Consider the following 16,789-nt stretch of genomic DNA (forward strand, 5'->3'; position numbering starts at 1 on the left):
ACCCCCTGCAGGCAGCAGGGACAGCTCCAGCCACAGCAGGCTGCCCAGGGACACAGCCAGCCTGAGCTTGAATGGCTCCAGGGATGGAGCCTCCAGCACCTCCCTGGGCAGCCTGTGCCAGTGTCTCTCCAGCCTCCCTGTGCAGAACTCCCTCCTGAGCTCCAACCTAACTCTGCCCTGCTCCAGTTCCAAACCACTGCCCCTGGGCCTATCCCCACAGCCCTTCTGAACAGTCCCTCCCCAGCTGCCTGCAGCTCCTGCAGGTATTGAACTGCAGCTCTGAGGTCTCCTCAGGGAACACCACTAGGAACTGGCCAGCAACTGGTTTCAATTCTATTCCCATTACTCTTTGGGCCTGGCCATCCAACCAGGTTTCCACCCAGCAGAGTGTGCCTCTCCAGGTCAGGAGCAGCCAGTTCCCCCAGAAGGATGCTGTGGGGAAAGGCACTGAAGACCTTACCAAAGCCCAGGTGTGCAACATCCCCAGCCTTTCCCAGCCCCTGAGCAGGCCACATCACAGCAGGAGCTCAGCTTCAGCAAGTAAGACCATTCTCTGTCATTTAGCAGGTCCAGAAAGGTGATTCTGCCCCTCTGCTCTACTCTGCTGAGACCCCACCTGCAGAACTGTGTTCAGATCTGTGCTCTGGAGTTCTCAGCATGAGAAATGTGTCAGAGGAGGCCAAAAAGATGAGAAAAGGGCTGGAGAGCCTCTGCTGTGGGGACAGGCTGGGAGAGTTGGGGCTGTGCAGCCTGGAGAAGAGAAGGCTCCAGGGAGCCCTCAGAGCTGCATGTGAGGGAGCCCTACAGGAGAGCTGGGGAGGGACTGCTCAGAAGGGCTGTGGGGAGAGGCCCAGGGGCAATGGTTTGGAACTGGAGCAGGGCAGAGTTAGGTTGGAGCTCAGGAGGAAGTTCTGCCCAGGGAGGCTGGGGAGACACTGGCACAGGCTGCCCAGGGAGGTGGTGGAGGCTCCAGCCCTGGAAACACTCAAGCTCAGGCTGGCTGTGCCCTGGGCAGCCTGCTGTGGCTGGAGCTGTCCCTGCTGCCTGCAGGGGGTTGGACAGGATGCCCTTGGAGGGTCTCTTCCAATCTGACACAATCTGTGACACTGCAAATCTCCAGCCCCTCTTCAAGTCATCCCAGTAGTGCCAAAGTTGTCCACCTCAGGCAGCTGCATGCCCAGGTCCTGCTGCAGGGCTGGAGCAGGAAAGCTGAAGCTCCCCAGGCCACGGCAGGCTGTGAGCAGGAGCCTGGTGAGCTCCATTGTGCTGCCTCCTGCTCCACCAGCCAGCCCCCAGCCATTCTTCTGAGTTCTGATGCAGCTTCCTGTGGAGACAATTTGGTGCTAATAAGCTCCACTGATAATAGCCAGAGATGGTCTGGTGGACTCCTTGTCCCTGAATGCCTTTCATGGCTTTGTTGCTTTTTCTTGCTGTGCTGTTAATTACTCTACATCCAAGCCAGCACCCGGGGGGCCAGGGAAGTCCACCCAGGGAGCTCCTCAGTGCACAGAGGGGCAGAGGTGAGCTGGCATTAGGGCTATCAGGGCCCCACTCCACCAGACAATGGCCTCTGTGCCTGGAGTGCTCCTCCAACATCACAGCCTTGCAAAGCAGGAGGAAAAGCAGCATCCTGCAGAGGACCTCCCGATCCCAGCAGCCTTTTGTGGCCAGTGCTGCAGGACTGAAGATACTGACATGGACAAGCTGACCTCCAACAAAGGGTACAGCAGGAGGAGTGGGAATGAGCAAGGGGAGGGGAACAACGCAGATCCCTTAATCCTGCAGAGGTCCATGGTTAAGAGTCATACAACTCTGTGGCTGGAAGAGAACATTAAGATCATAGAGTCCAGCCACGAAGCCAGCACTGCCACAGCACACAGCTCTGAAACCCCTCCAGGCATGGGGACTTCATCACTGCCCTGGGCAGCCTGGGCCAGTCCTTGACAGTGCCTTTAGGAGGAAGAAATTTTTCCTCCTGTCCAACCTAAACCTCCCCTGGGGCAACCTGAAGCTGTTTCCTCTTGTCCTATCACTTGTTCCTTGGGAGCAGAGCCCAACCCCACCCCGGGCTCCAGCCTCCTCCCAGGGAGCTGCAGAGAGCAATGAGGTCTCCCTCAGCCTCCTCTTCTCCAGGCTCCACACCCCCAGCTCCCTCAGATGCTTCTCCCCAGCCCTCTTCTCCAGACCCTTCCCCAGCTCTGTTGCCCTTCTTTGGACCTGCTTCAGCCTTTCAGTGTCCTTCTTGCAGTGAGAGGCTCAAAACTGAACCCAGCACTCAAGCTGTGGCCTCCCCAGTGCCCAGCCCAGGGGCACCATCCCTGCCCTGCTCCTGTTGCCCACAGCATTGCTGCTCCAGGCCAGGCTGCTGCTGCCCTTCTTGCCCACCTGGGCACTGCTGGCTCCTCTTCAGCTGCTGTCTATCAGTACCTCCAGGTTCTTTTCCGCCAGGAAAGCTTCCAGATAGTGTTCCAGTTTGTGTCCCCTGCCCCTTGCCCTCTCACAGGACACCACTGACAAGAGCCTGCTTGCCCCCCACCCTGCAGATGTTTGTAAACATTGCTCAGCTGCCATATGGGGCTGCTCTTCTGCAGGCTCTCAGCCTCTGCTCCTCACAGAGCTGCTCCAGGCCCCTCAGCATCCTCACAGCCTCCACTGGACTCTCTTCAGTAGTTCCCTGTTCCTCTTGAACCGAGGAGTCAGAACTGGACACAACAGTCCAGATGTGGCCTCCCTGCCTGTTGAATTCAGCAGCTGGCCAGAGGCAGAGGTGTGATGGTCTCTGAGAAGAGTGCTTTGGTCTTTCACTGTGGACTTGCCTCAAAACAAGACTAGGCAAGGGAGATCTCCCTGCTTAGCAGACAGCAGATGGGAAGCTTCTCAGGGGCTGAGGGAAGGGAGAAAGAAGACAACTCTGCATTTCCCTGTGCTGGGTTTTGTACAGAGGGAACTGCAAGCTGAGAGGGAGCTGAGTGAAGCTGCTGTGAAATGTTAACCTTTAAAAACAGAGGGAAATGGAGAACCTGAGAACTAAGGCTGCTGTTCCACTGCATAGAATCACTAAAGGTGGAAAAGAACTCTAAGGTCAGTGAGGGTGGGGAGAGCCTGGCACAGGCTGCCCAGGGAGGCTGTGGCTGTCCCCTGCCTGGAGGGGTTCCAGGCCAGGCTGGATGAGGCCTTGAGCAAGCTGTGCTGGTGGGAGGCAGCAGGGCATAGAGGACAGCAAGGCAGAGGGCAGAAGGGCAGAGGGCAGCAAGGCACAGTGGGCAGCAGGGCACAGAGGACAGCAAGGCACAGAGGACAGCAAGGCACAGAGGGCAGCAAGGCAGAGGGCAGCAGGGCACAGAGGGCAGCAGGGCAGAGGGCAGCAGGGCACAGAGGGCAGCAAGGCACAGAGCAGCAGGGCGCAGAGGGCAGAAGGGCAGAGGGCAGAAGGGCACAGTGGGCAGCAGGGCACAGAGGGCAGCAGGGCAGAGGGCAGCAAGGCACAGAGGGCAGCAGGGTGCAGAGGGCAGAAGGGCAGAGGGCAGAAGGGCACAGTGGGCAGCAGGGCACAGTGGGCAGCAGGGCAGAGGGCAGCAAGGCACAGAGGGCAGCAGGGCACAGAGGGCAGCAGGGCGCAGAGGGCAGAAGGGCAGAGGGCAGAAGGGCACAGTGGGCAGCAGGGCACAGAGGACAGCAAGGCACAGAGGGCAGCAAGGCAGAGGGCAGCAGGGCACAGAGGGCAGCAGGGCAGAGGGCAGCAGGGCACAGAGGGCAGCAAGGCACAGAGGGCAGCAGGGCACAGTGGGCAGCAGGGCACAGAGGACAGCAAGGCACAGAGGGCAGCAAGGCAGAGGGCAGCAGGGCACAGAGGGCAGCAGGGCAGAGGGCAGCAGGGCACAGAGGGCAGCAAGGCACAGAGGGCAGCAGGGCACAGTGGGCAGCAGGGCACAGAGGACAGCAGGGCAGAGGGCAGCAAGGCACAGAGGGCAGCAGGGCGCAGAGGGCAGAAGGGCAGAGGGCAGAAGGGCACAGTGGGCAGCAGGGCACAGTGGGCAGCAGGGCAGAGGGCAGCAAGGCACAGAGGGCAGCAGGGCACAGAGGGCAGCAGGGCGCAGAGTGCAGAAGGGCAGAGGGCAGAAGGGCACAGTGGGCAGCAGGGCACAGAGGGCAGCAAGACAGAGGGCAGCAAGGCACAGAGAGGAGCTGTCCCTGCTGCCTGCAAGGGGGTTGTACAAGATGTCCTTGGAGGGTCCCTTCCAACCCTATTCATTCTATGATTCTATGATCTGTGCCTTTTAGATGCCACCCCTGGTCAGAGGGGTGTCCAATCAGTCCCTCAGGTGCAGGTGACTTGAGCAGGGCTTAAGGTTTAAGGCTCAGTTATGCTGCCAAATGCCTTTTGCTGTTTGAGTCACAGGCTCTTCCCAGCTGAAGGAGCTGAGAAACCCGGTCCTGGCCCAGCTTCATTCTGCACTTGCTGGGGAGCAGACAGAACCCTTGGAAGCTGTAAGCTGTGTCACTATGGTAACCCCAGAACTGGCATTTCTGGGGTATTATAGAGTTGGAAAGTCATAAACTTAATGAAAGTCTGTTTTTATTGCACTTCAACTCCAGCTCTGATTATATCAAATTTGCATAATGGAAAGTTATTGCATTTACAGCTTTCTAATTTCCCTCCCCTCTCCTTTTTTTCCCCTTTACCCTTCCTTTTTACTCCTTGTTTTCCCAAGTGTGGCTTAGGTTTTGTTTGTGGTGAAAGCTCTCAGAGGTCGCCTGAGCCCTGGGGTTCCTGAAAAATGGGTTTAATAACTTGTGTCAGAGGAGCCCAGGAGGTGAACCCTCCAGAACTGCCTACCTTGTGGGTCTTTGAAATGTCTTTTCTTTTTCTGCCCAGTAATGAGAGAGCTGCAGCCCATGGGTTACTGAAGTTGTTGTTGGGAGAGACGGGAGCTGGAAGTGACAGGTGACTGCTGTTGTGGTCTATAAAAGGATAAATTAATGTTCAACAAGCAGAGTGATTCCTAAAAAATATTAATGATCTTATTAATCACCAAAAAAACCCCTGCAAAAAAAACCCACTAATCAAAACCTATGTACAGATTCGAGGGGTTGGGTGGTGGAGCAGCTCCCTCCCCAGCAGGAGCAAGTAACAATTCAATCCATGTGTACAACAATCCAGAGACAACAGACAGCACTTTAAACTGTAAGGAAAAGCAACCTGGGCAATGGCGCCCCCAACGGGGTGGGGGGACTCTGCAATTCCCTAAGGCAACAGACCTGCAGTAGAGGCTTATAACAGCAGCTATCGTAGTCCCTCACTGATGCTGATCCCTCCTGGCACAGGTTAAGATCTAGACAAACCAAAATGGCACCGACCACGTGGAAGCTGCAGGAGCACCGTTTCGCTTTCTGTTGGTGCCTGCAGCTTATTGCTGAGGCAGGATTTGTTCCCAAAGGGTTTGCAGCTGAAAGCTTTGTAGAGAGGAGGTTCCTCGGCTGTAATCCTTTTGCAGCAGCGCTCGCTCCTTGCTGCAGTCAAACGAAACTGTCCTGGGGACTCAGCGCCTCTGGGGTTTCGCCTCTCGGCCCGGCAAGACGCCTGTCTGTTCTCTGGGCTTTACAACGCTGAACATAGCGAGGGGTCCTTGCTGTCTTGTCTGGGTGAACTGAAACACAGTTCAGCTTCCAAGCGAAGCTCGTGGCTCCTTCCAGAGCATGGACAATTGCAAGACAAGGCTCTGGCTCTTTGGGCTGGTACTTACAGATTTCCCGAGGCAATACTGGCCAGTAGCAACACAGAGCTAGGGATAAAACCCTGCTATTGCAACCTCTAGAAAGCCTTCTTTCCAAACGCCTCCAAAAGCACACCCACCTGGCTCATTCTGGCTCTGAGGCATGTTAAGGGAAGCCTAAAGAACCAGCTCTACTAACTTCTGCCTCATTGTCTGATTCAGAGTAATTTTGAGGCTTTTTGTCCATTCAGGACACTGATCAAGGTGAAAACAGGTTGCCCAGGGAGGCTGTGGCTGTCCCCTGCCTGGAGGTGTTCCAGGCCAGGCTGGATGAGGCCTTGAGCAGCCTGTGCTGGTGGGAGGTGTCCCTGCCCATGGCTGGGGGTTGGAGCTGGATGCCCTCTGAGGTCTTTTCCAGCCCAACCCATTCTGTGAATCTGTGGAGATGAAGTCTCTGCTCGCCCTCAGCCTCATCCTCCTGCCACATTTGCAAGGCAGCAGGTGTGGGGCTCTTTGGAGCAAACATAAGCTCAGGACAATGCCAGTGAGTGACTGATAACATCTGCATTGCAGGATGGAGTGCCCAGGTGGCCAAGAAGGCCACCAGCATTCTGGCTTGGATCAGCAGTGGTGTGGCCAGCAGGATCAGGGACGTGATTCTCCTTCTGCACTGGGCACTGGTGAGGCCACACCCTGAACAGGCAGCTCAGATTTGGGCTCCTCACTCCAAGAAGTGGACCTGGATCTTGCCCAGAGAAGGGCAGCCCAGGCAGTGGTGGAGTCCCCATCCCTGGGGGGTTTTGGAGCTGTGTAGATGTGGTGCTGAGGTTTGGTGGTGCCCTGGCAGTGCTGGGGTCATGGCTGAACTCAATGATCTTAAAGGTCTCTTCCACCCAAAGCAATTCTCTGGTTCTGTTCATTAACAATCTGCAGCACCCTGGCCAGCAGAGCTCTGGCCTGGGACTCATCCTGCTCCCAGCCAGCACGCTGCCACCACTGGCCTGCTGCTGCTAGCACAGTGGTGCTGTGAACCCTGCACTCTGCTCTGCACCACACCAGCAGGACACGAGGAAGCAGGAGAAGGGCATTTAACCTCTCAGAACTTTGAGCCCACATCAGGCTCATCCTTCTCAATCTCCAGCAGAAAGAGTAACTGAGTTTGGAGGGAGAAGCAAAGGTCCAAGTGACCAAGCTTCAACTGCTCTTTGATTCTCAGCTGTGTCTTAAGCACAGCAGCTCCGTCTCCCATGGCTGATCTGAAAGGTTGGGAGCTGGATTCTTGAAGCTCAGGCCACATCATGCAGGGGTCCAACTCACTGCCACCTTCTTGTCCTTCTGGGGCCACGTGGCTTTGCTGCCTGCAGCAGGGAGCAGTCAGTCAGTTCGCTGCAGCATGTCCCCAGTGCCGCACAGCCTCTCACCAGGGTCCCTGTGGAAACCTTCACCTCACAAATCACATCATGGCAGGGGCTGGAAAGGACCTCTGAAGATCATTTGGTCCAACCCCCCTGACAGAGCAGGGTCACCTATAGCAAGTCACACAGGAGCTTGTCCAGCTGGCCTTGAAAGCCTCTACACAACCTCTGTGTGTTCCAGTGCTCTGCCAGCCTCAAAGCAGAGAGCTTCCTCCTCATGTTTAGCTGTGCTGTGCTTTGGTTTTGCACCATGTTCCAATTTGGAATCACCCCCAAGTGTGAATTACCACACTGCACACAGTTTGGGAGGGAAATTAAATCACTGGTTACAAAAGTAGGCTAAGTCTAAGCAGTAATGAAGATACAAATACATCCAGACATAACCAGCTGGGCACCAGCTGCCCCCTGTGCACCATAGCCCAGCCCCCCTGTACCCTCTACAGAGCACAGCCTAAGCCTTGCTGCCTTACCTCCCCCACTGCACTAACCCAGCCATGGTCAGTGGAGAGAGGGGAAGGCAAAGTTCAGAAGGAGCAAAGAGAGAAAACAGGAGAGAGAGGAAGACACTGAACCCAAATAGAGAGCCTTTGCATGACCCTGCTGCCATCTCACTGAGCCAGGGCACAGCTGGCCCCCATGCATATGCAAATGCACTTGAGCTTCATGGAAGCATCTGGGAGCCTAGTGTCAGTCAGGCAAAAGCAAGCCAAGGGCTCATCAGACCTGCCTCAGCTCCCTCCTGCCTCAGCCTGGGTAGATGTAGGTTGGAGGGAGGAAGCTCTTCACAGTGAGGGCAGTGAGACACTGGAACAGGCTGCTCAGGGATGTGCCCTGGAGGCATTCAAGGTCAGATTTGCTGTGTCCCTGGGCAGCCTGCTCTCACTGGAAGTGTCCCTGCTGCCTGCAGGGGGGTTGGAGAGGATGCCCTTTGAAGGTCCCTTCCAACCCGAGGCACCCATGGGGTCTGTGACTCTGTGAACTTGTCTGTCTGGGCAGGTCCCTTGCAAGCAGATGTGGCCAGTCCTGTGTGTGCTGGCTTGGTGCTGCTTGATCCTATCCCTGAGGACAGCACAGCAGGGCTGCAACCCCTTCCAGCAGATCCTGTCTGTGCAGGAGGACAAGGAGAAGGGAAGAGCAACCCTGCCCACCAGCCCCAGCAGTGCTCAGCCACACTGCCAGGCTTGCCTGCAAACTGGCAGAGGGGTCCCAAGCTGTCTGCTCTGCTCTTGGGCCAACAGCTGCAAGCTGTGTTCACCACCCAAGTGTCCAACCCTGTACATTTCCTTTCTCCTCATGCTCTCTCTTTCTGTTGTCCTCTTCACAAACACTCAACCATGCTTTTGCTTTATGATTTCTGCCATTCTCCTGCATTTGGCTCACCACAACTCCATGCAGTACTCCAGGCTTGAGGCACAATGGCTGGAAAGCTGCCCAATAGAGAATGACCTGGGGGTGTTGGTCAAAAGTGGCTAAGGATGAGTCAGCAGTGTGCCCAGGTAGCCAAGAAGGCCACCAACAGTAATGCTGGGGCCAGCAGGGGCAGGATAGGGATGGTGCAACAGAGCAGGGGAAGGGTCTGGAGAGCAGGGTGGGGAGAAGCAGCTGAGGGACCTGAGGGTATTTGGTGTGGAGAAGAGGAGGCTGAGGGAGACCTCATTGCTCTCTGCAGCTCCCTAAGAGGAGGCTGCAGTCAGGTGGGGCTTGGGCTCTGCTCCCAAGGAACAAGGGACAGGAGAGGAAATGGCCTCAAGCCGCACCAGGGGAGGTTCAGGTTGGACATTCCCTTCCCTGGAAGGGTTCTCCAAGCCTGGCCCAGGCTGCCCAGGGAGGTGGCTGAATCCCCATCCCTGGAGGTGTTTAGAGGATACAGAGATGTGGTGCTGAGGGCTATGGCTTAGAAGCATCTTCCAGATCTGGATGATCTGGAACCAAAGCAGTTCTGTGATCCTATCTCAACACCTCCCTCTAGGTGGTAGGCTGGTGAGGCGAGGGCCCCAGCTTTGACCAGTGGACAGCAGAGGCAGTCTGAGGGAGCAGCTGGCACCCAGACGTCTCTTTTTCCATTGTTCAGATGTATTTTTGTCCTGTTCAGTGAAAAGAAAAGAAAGTTTCTTGCAATTCCTTTCTTGTTCTATCCCTTCAGAAAACAGGGAGAATCACATTCTGTGATGCTGTGATCTGGTCACAAATGCTCTTGAAAATCCATTTGTTCTTTTCTCAGTGGAATAATGTTGACAGCCCTCATCATGGAGCAATAAAAGCAGCTCTCCAGGGGCTATGGGCCGTGGGGCTGGCACCACTGACACAACATAGGCATTGCCAGAGAGGTGGGGGGGGCACCATCCCTGGAAGTGTTGAAAAGAGCTTGGGTGAGACAGATGGTGTTGGGTGGTAGGTTGGACTGGATGATCTCGAAGGTCTTTCCAACCTGGTTGATTCTGTGATCCTGTGATGTGTCCTGAGGAGGGGGAAAGAGGGAGGAAAACCTCGTGGCAGACACGAGGAGGAAAAATGCTGCTTGATGGAGTGGTGCTGGGAAGTGATTAGGTGGTGAGAGAAGTGCAATTGTAACCACCATGTGCCATGCAAAGAACCAAATAGACCCTGTGAGAGCACTCTGCAGCCAGGCAGGGACTGTGCAGGCAGGGAGCTGTGCAGCCATGCAGGGACTGTGCAGCCAGGAAGCTCTGCAGCCAGGCAGGGACAGTATCACAGTATCACAGTGTCACAGTCTCACAGTATAACTTAGGTTGGAAAGGACCTCGAGGATCATCGAGTCCAACCTATCAACACAGACCCCATGACCAGACCATGGCACCAAGTGCCACGTCCAATCTCCTCTTGAACACCTCCAGGGACAGTGACTCCACCACCTCCCTGGGCAGCCCGTTCCAATGCCGAATGACTCGCTCAGTGAAGAACTTCCTCCTCACCTCAAGTCTAAACCTCCCCTGGCGCAGCTTGAGACTGTGTCCTCTTGTTCTGGTGCTGGTTGCCTGGGAGAAGAGACCAACCCCCACCTGGCTACAACCACCTTTCAGGTAATTGTAGAGGGCAATGAGGTCACCCCTGAGCCTCCTCTTCTCCAGGCTAAACAATCCCAGCTCCCTCAGCCTCTCCTCACAGGGCTGTGTTCAAGACCCCTCCCCAGCCTTGTTGCCCTTCTCTGGACACGTTCAAGTGTTTCAATGTCCTTCTTAAACTGAGGGGCCCAGAACTGGACACAGTACTCAAGGTGTGGCCTAACCAAAGCAGAGTACAGGGGCACTATGACCTCCCTGCTCCTGCTGGCCACACTATTCCTAATGCAGGCCAGGATGCTATTGGCCCTCCTGGCCACCTGGGCACACTGTTGGCTCATATTCAGGTGGCTGTCTATCAGCACCCCCAGGTCCCTCTCTGCCTGGCTGCTCTCAGCCACTCTGACCCCAGCCTATAGCTCTGCATGGGGTTGCTGTGGCCAAAGTGCAGCCCCTGGCACTTGGACTTGTTGAATGCCATCCTGTTGGCCTCTGCCCATCTGTCCAGTCGGTCGAGGTCCCTCTGCAGAGCCTTTCTACCCTCTAACTGACTAACATCTGCTCCTAACTTGGTGTCATCTGCAAACTTGCTGATGACTGACTCAACCCCCTCATCCAGATCATCAATGAAGATGTTGAAGAGCACAGGGCCCAGCACTGATCCCTGGGGCACACCACTGGTGCCTGGCTGCCAGCTGGCTGTGGCACCATTCACCACCACTCTCTGGGCCCGGCCCTCCAGCCAGTTCCTAACCCAGCACAGAGTGTAGTGGTCCAAGCGAGGGGCTGACAGCTTAGCCAGCAGTTTGCTGTGGGGGATGGTGTCAAAGGCCTTGCTGAGGTCCAGGTAGACCACATCCACAACCTCCCCACGTCCACCAGGCAGTCACCTGATCATAGAAGGAAATCAGGTTGGAGAGGCAGGACCTGCCCTTCCTAAATCCCTGCTGGCTGGACCTGAGCCCTTGGCCATCCTTCAGGTGCAGTTATTGCCGCCAGGATAATCTGCTCCATCACTTTCCCTGGCACTGAGGTCAGGCTGCCAGGCCTGGAGTTTCCAGGTTCCCCCATCCGACCCTTCTTGTGGATGGGGACCACGTTGGCCAGTTTCGGTCACCTTGGACCTCTCCAGTGAGCCAGGACTGGAGGAAAATGATGGAGAGCAGCTTGGCAGCTCATCTGCCAGCTCTCTCAGTACCCTAGGATGGATCCCATCCGGTCCCACGGACTTGTGAGTGTCCAAGTGGCTCAGCAGGTCCTGAACTAATTCCTCATGGATTTCCGGGGCACTACACTGCTCCCCGACCCCATCGCCCAGCTCCGGAGGCCATTCGTCCTGAACTCCTGCCTTGCTGTTGAACATTGAGGCAAAGAAGGTGTTCAGGACCTCAGCCTTTTTCTCATCTTCGGTCACCATGTTCCCCTCCAGGTCCAATAGGGAGTGCAGGTTCTTCCTGCCCTTCTTATTGTTAATATATTTATAAAAATGCTTTTTATTATCTTTGACTGACTGTGCAGGCAGGGACTGTGCAGCCAAGCAGGGACTGTGCAGGCAGGGAGCTGTTCAGCCAGGCAGGGACTGTGCAGGCAGGGAGCTGTGCAGCCAGGCAGAGACTGTGCAGACAGGGAGCTGTGCAGGCAGGCAGGGACTGTGCAGGCAGGGACTGTGCAGGCAGGGAGCTGTGCAGCCAGGCAGGGACTGTGCAGCCAGGCAGCTCTGCAGCCATGCAGGGACTGTGCAGGCAGGGAGCTCTGCAGCCAGGAAGATCTGCATCAGGCAGTGCCCTTCAGCCAGGCAGTGCTCTGCAGCTCATGCTTCTCTCTTTCCCCCATCCTGACTCTCCTAGGGGAGAGGGAAAGGAGTGCTTGGAGTGCACTACCACAAGCGGGTCTAGAGGAAGGCCATGAAAATGATCAGGGGGTTGGAGCACCTCTGTTACAAGGACAGGCTGAGGGAGCTCGGGGTGTTCAGCATGGAGAAGGGAAGGCTCCAGGGAGAGCTAATAGAGGCCTTCCAGTACCTGAAGGGACTACAAGAAGACTGCAGAGGGACTGTTCCCAAAGGTCTGCAGGGACAGCCCTAGTGGCAATGGTTTGAAATGAGAGCAGAGCAGATTGAGATTGGATGTGAGGAACAAGTTCTGCACCAGGAGGCTGCTGGAACACTGCCACAGGTTGCCCAGGGAGGTGGTTGAGGCTCCATCCCTGGAGATATTCCAGGTGAGGCTGGACAGGGCCCTGGGCAACCTGCTCCAGTGGAGGATGTCCCTGCTGAGTGCAGGGGGTTGGACTGGATGAGCTTTGGAGGCCCCTTCCAACCCAAAGCATTCTGTGATTCTCTGACACAGAGTGTGAGTCAGTCCAGCACGGGGACAAAGCAAAGCTGTTTGCAGCAAGGACCTGATTGGAAGCATAGAGTCATAGAGCCATGGAGTCAGTAAGGTTGGAAAAGACCTCAGGGACCATCAAGTCCAACGTATTACCTATCACCCAACACCTCCTGACAACTAAACCATGGCTCCAAGGGCCACATCCAATCCCCTCTTGAACACCTCCAGGGATGGGGAATCCACCACCTCCCTGGGCAGCACATCCCAATGGCTAACAACTCTCTCTGTGAAGAACTTTCTCCTCACCTCCAGCCTAACTCTCCCCTGGCACAGCTTGAGACTCTGTCCTCTTGTTCTGGTGCTGGCTGCCTGGGAGAAGAGACCAACCCCCACCTGGCTACAACCTCCCTTCAGGTAGTTGTAGAGAGCAATGAGGTCTCCCCTGAGCCTCCTCTTCTCCAGGCTAAGCAACCCCAGCTCCCTCAGCCTCTCCTCACAGGGCTGTGCTCCAGACCCCTCCCCAGCTTTGTTGCCCTTCTCTGGACACCTTCCAGCAGCTCAACCTCTTTCCTAACCTGAGGAGCCCAGAACTGGACACAGGACTCAAGGTGTGGCCTAACCAGTGCTGAGCACAGGGCACAAGGACTTCCCTGCTCCTTCTGGCCACACTGGTCCTGAGGACAGATCTCTGTAGACAACGGAGATAGGAATCAATACGGCTGACCAATGTGATCGAGTATTGTTCCTTTATTGTTCCAGTGTTGCAGGCCGATGGTGCAGGCCTGAGGTGCAGGCCTATGGAGCAGGCCTGTAGTGCAAGTATAGCACAGTAAAGTGTAGAAGAAGAAGAGACAGGAAAGGCAGAAGTGCGTAGCAAGGCAACTGCTACAACTTATATAGACTCGGAGAGCCTCGTTGGCACAGCTCCATTGGTTCCCTATGAGTGACCACACATTGCACTGTTACAGATTGTTGGTCCAACTACTAATGACACAACGAGGTTGTTGATGCAGGTGCATGTCCTGTTGTCCCAAGATAACTGTCCATGTTTATAGCTACCAGTGTCTTGTTTTAGTTCCATGCTGCAGGCACAGCACTGTTTTGCTCCACTGCTAGCTGGCTCTGCACTTATGCTGAGCATGGCCTACCACCATGTCAGGCTCTAGGCCTGCACTGCCAGATTGCTCACACTGCTCATCGCTGGCATTGCCACAGATCACTTGGAGTCAAAGACCTCTGCTAGGACCAGGACCCAAGGAGCAGCAGAGTCAGAGGTGTGGGACGTGGTGTGGCACAAGGCACTGTTGCATTTCCGTCTCCAATAGAACCATTTAGGTTGGAAAAGACCTCTAAGAGCATTGAAGACCATCAGCACAAGAAGGACCTGGAGCTGCTGGAGAGAGTCCAGAGGAGGCCACCAAGATGAGCAGAGGCTGCAGAACCTCCCCTGTGGGGCCAGGCTGGGAGAGTTGGGGCTGTGCAGCCTGCAGAAGAGAAGGCTCCAGGGAGACCTCAGAGCAGCTTCCAGTACCTGAAGGGCTCCAGGAGAGCTGGGGAGGGACTCTGGACAAGGGCTGGGAGTGCCAGGATGAGGAACAATGGCTTTGAGCTGGGCGAGGAGAGACTGAGGCTGGAGAGGAGGAAGAAATTGTTGGCAGTGAGGGTGGGGAGAGCCTGGCACAGGCTGCCCAGGGAGGCTGTGGCTGTGCCCTGCCTGGAGGTGTTCCAGGCCAGGCTGGATGAGGCCTTGAGCAGCCTGTGCTGGTGGGAGGTGTCCCTGTCCACAGCAGGGGCTCAGAGCTCGATGAGCTTTCAGGTCCCTTCCAGCCCATGGTGTGATTCTTGGATGTGATGATCTTGAAGGTCTCTTCCAACCTGGTCCAGTCTAGTCTATTCTATTCTATTCTATTCTATTCTATTCTATTCTATTCTATTCTATTCTATTCTATTCTATTCTATTCTATTCTATTCTATTCTATTCTATTCTATTCTACCTTAATCAGGCTACTCAGGGCCACACCAAGTCTGATCTTGACTGTCTTCAGAGGTGGGGCCTCAGCCACATCCCTGGGAAACCTGAGCCAATATTTTACTGCTCTCATGGCAAAGAACTTCTTCCTTATGCCCACCCTAGATCTACCATGTTCCAGTTTAAAACCATTGTCCCTTCTCCTACCTTCTTGCTCTCTACAACTACCTGAAGGGAGGTTGTAGCCAGGTGGGGGTTGGTCTCTTCTCCCAGGCAATCCACACCAGAACAAGAGGACACAGTCTCAAGCTGTGCCAGGGGAAGTTTAGGCTGAAGGTGAGGAGGAAGTTCTTCCCAGAAAGAGAGATTGGCCCTGGGAATGTGCTGCCCAGGGATGTGGTGGAGTCCCCATCCCTGGAGGTGTTCAAGAGGGGATAGAATAGAATAGAATAGAATAGAATAGAATAGAATAGAATAGAATAGAACAGAATAGAATAGACCAGACCAGGTTGGAAGAGACCTTCAAGATGGCACTTGGTGTCATGGTTTAGTTAGTCATGAGGTGCTGGGTGACAGGTTGGACTTGATGATCTTTGATGTCTTTTCCAACCTTATTGATTCTATGATTCTGTGAGCTGAGGAAATGATGTGAGCAGAGCACCAGGGCTGCCTGGGGGCTGCCTGGCTTGAGGTGTGGTGCTGCACAACTAAAAAGCAGCTGGGGCTGAGGGGTTGGTCACACATTGGTCACACATTGGTCACACATTGGTCACACAGGACTCTGGGAAGTGCAGAGCAGAGAGCAAGGAAGGATTCTGTTAGACAGCTGAGCTCCTGGAGGAGCCCAAGTGATGTGGCTGGTCCCTGCCTGAGCCCTGCAGGGCCCTGTCTGGTTTCCCTGCTAGTGATTCATCTGGCAAGAGGGATTCACTGGAGAGCAGCAGAGAGAGGTCATGGAGGGACTGCATTAGGAGCTTTGAATGATTGATGTCTCTGTGCTCTGCATGAAGTGTCCTCCTCCACCCCCCAGAGCAGGGCAGAGTGGCTCTGGGGGTGTTTGGGAGCAGAGCTGCCTCAGCCCCAGCCCAGGCCCTCAGCAGATGCAGGTCCAGGCTGCAGCCTGCAGCCTGCAGAGAGGGCTTCAATGCCCCAGTGCCTGGAGAGAGGCAGGCAGGGGCAGGACAAGGCTGGGGCTGGCAGATGGGGGCTGGCATGGCTCTGGAACCTGCCCAAGGTCACAGGGGATCTGCTTCTCCAGCCCTGGGGGGTGAAGCAGAGGCCACCCAGCTCTGGGGAGGGCAGCTGGCTCCTGGCAGCTCAGGTGAGGGCAGCTGGCTCCTGGCAGCTCTGAGGGAGGGCAGCTGGCTCCTGGCAGCTCTGGGAGAGGGCAGCTGGCTCCTGGCAGCTCAGGTGAGGGCAGCTGGCTCCTGGCAGCTCAGGTGAGGCCACCTGGCTCCTGGCAGCTCTGGGGGAGGGCAGCTGGCTCCTGGCAGCTCAGGTGAGGGCAGCTGGCTCCTGGCAGCTCTGGGGGAGGGCAGCTGGCTCCTGGCAGCTCAGGTGAGGGCAGCTGGCTCCTGGCAGCTCAGGTGAGGGCAGCTGGCTCCTGGCAGCTCTGAGGGAGGGCAGCTGGCTCCTGGCAGCTCTGGGGGAGGGCAGCTGGCTCCTGGCAGCTCTGGGGGAGGGCAGCTGGCTCCTGGCAGCTCAGGTGAGGGCAGCTGGCTCCTGGCAGCTCTGGGGGAGGGCTGGGCTGGCTGATCTCAGAGGCCCTCCCAGCCTTAGCAGCTCCATGGCTCTGTGACGCTGATCTGCAGGGGCAGACTCATGCATGGAAAGCTCCTTGCATGGTGAGGCCAGCACTGAGCCTGCCAGCAGAGGGGTTGGATGCACAAAGGTTGTTCTGAGCCCCATGCAGTGCTGAGCAGAGTTCAAAGGAGGAGGCACAGGGCTGCTCTGTTCCTGTGTGTCCTGCTCTGGAGAGTCTCCATGCACACCCCTGGGACAGAGCTGCCTTTGGCTCCACTCTGCAAGCCTCACCAAGCAGCCCTTGAGCTCCAGTTCAGACAGGGAGGGACAATGAGCTCTGAGGCTGGGGAGAGCCTGGCACAGGCTGCCCAGGGAGGCTGTGGCTGTGCCCTGCCTGGAGGTGTTCAGGGCCAGGCTGGATGAGGCCTTGAGCAGGCTGTGCTGGTGGGAGGTGTCCCTGCCCAGGGCAGGGGCTGGAGCTGGCTGATCTCTGAGGTCCCTTCCAGCCCAGCCCACTGTTAAAAAGAGTAGAAAGGAGGACCCTGGGAACTATCAACCTGTCAGCCTCACCTCCATGCTGGGAAGAATGTGGAACAGA

Source organism: Melanerpes formicivorus, unplaced genomic scaffold (assembly GCF_026170545.1).
Source record: "Melanerpes formicivorus ecotype bairdi unplaced genomic scaffold, bMelFor1.0.p_v2 SCAF_21, whole genome shotgun sequence".
NCBI classification, from domain to species: Eukaryota; Metazoa; Chordata; class Aves; order Piciformes; family Picidae; genus Melanerpes; species Melanerpes formicivorus.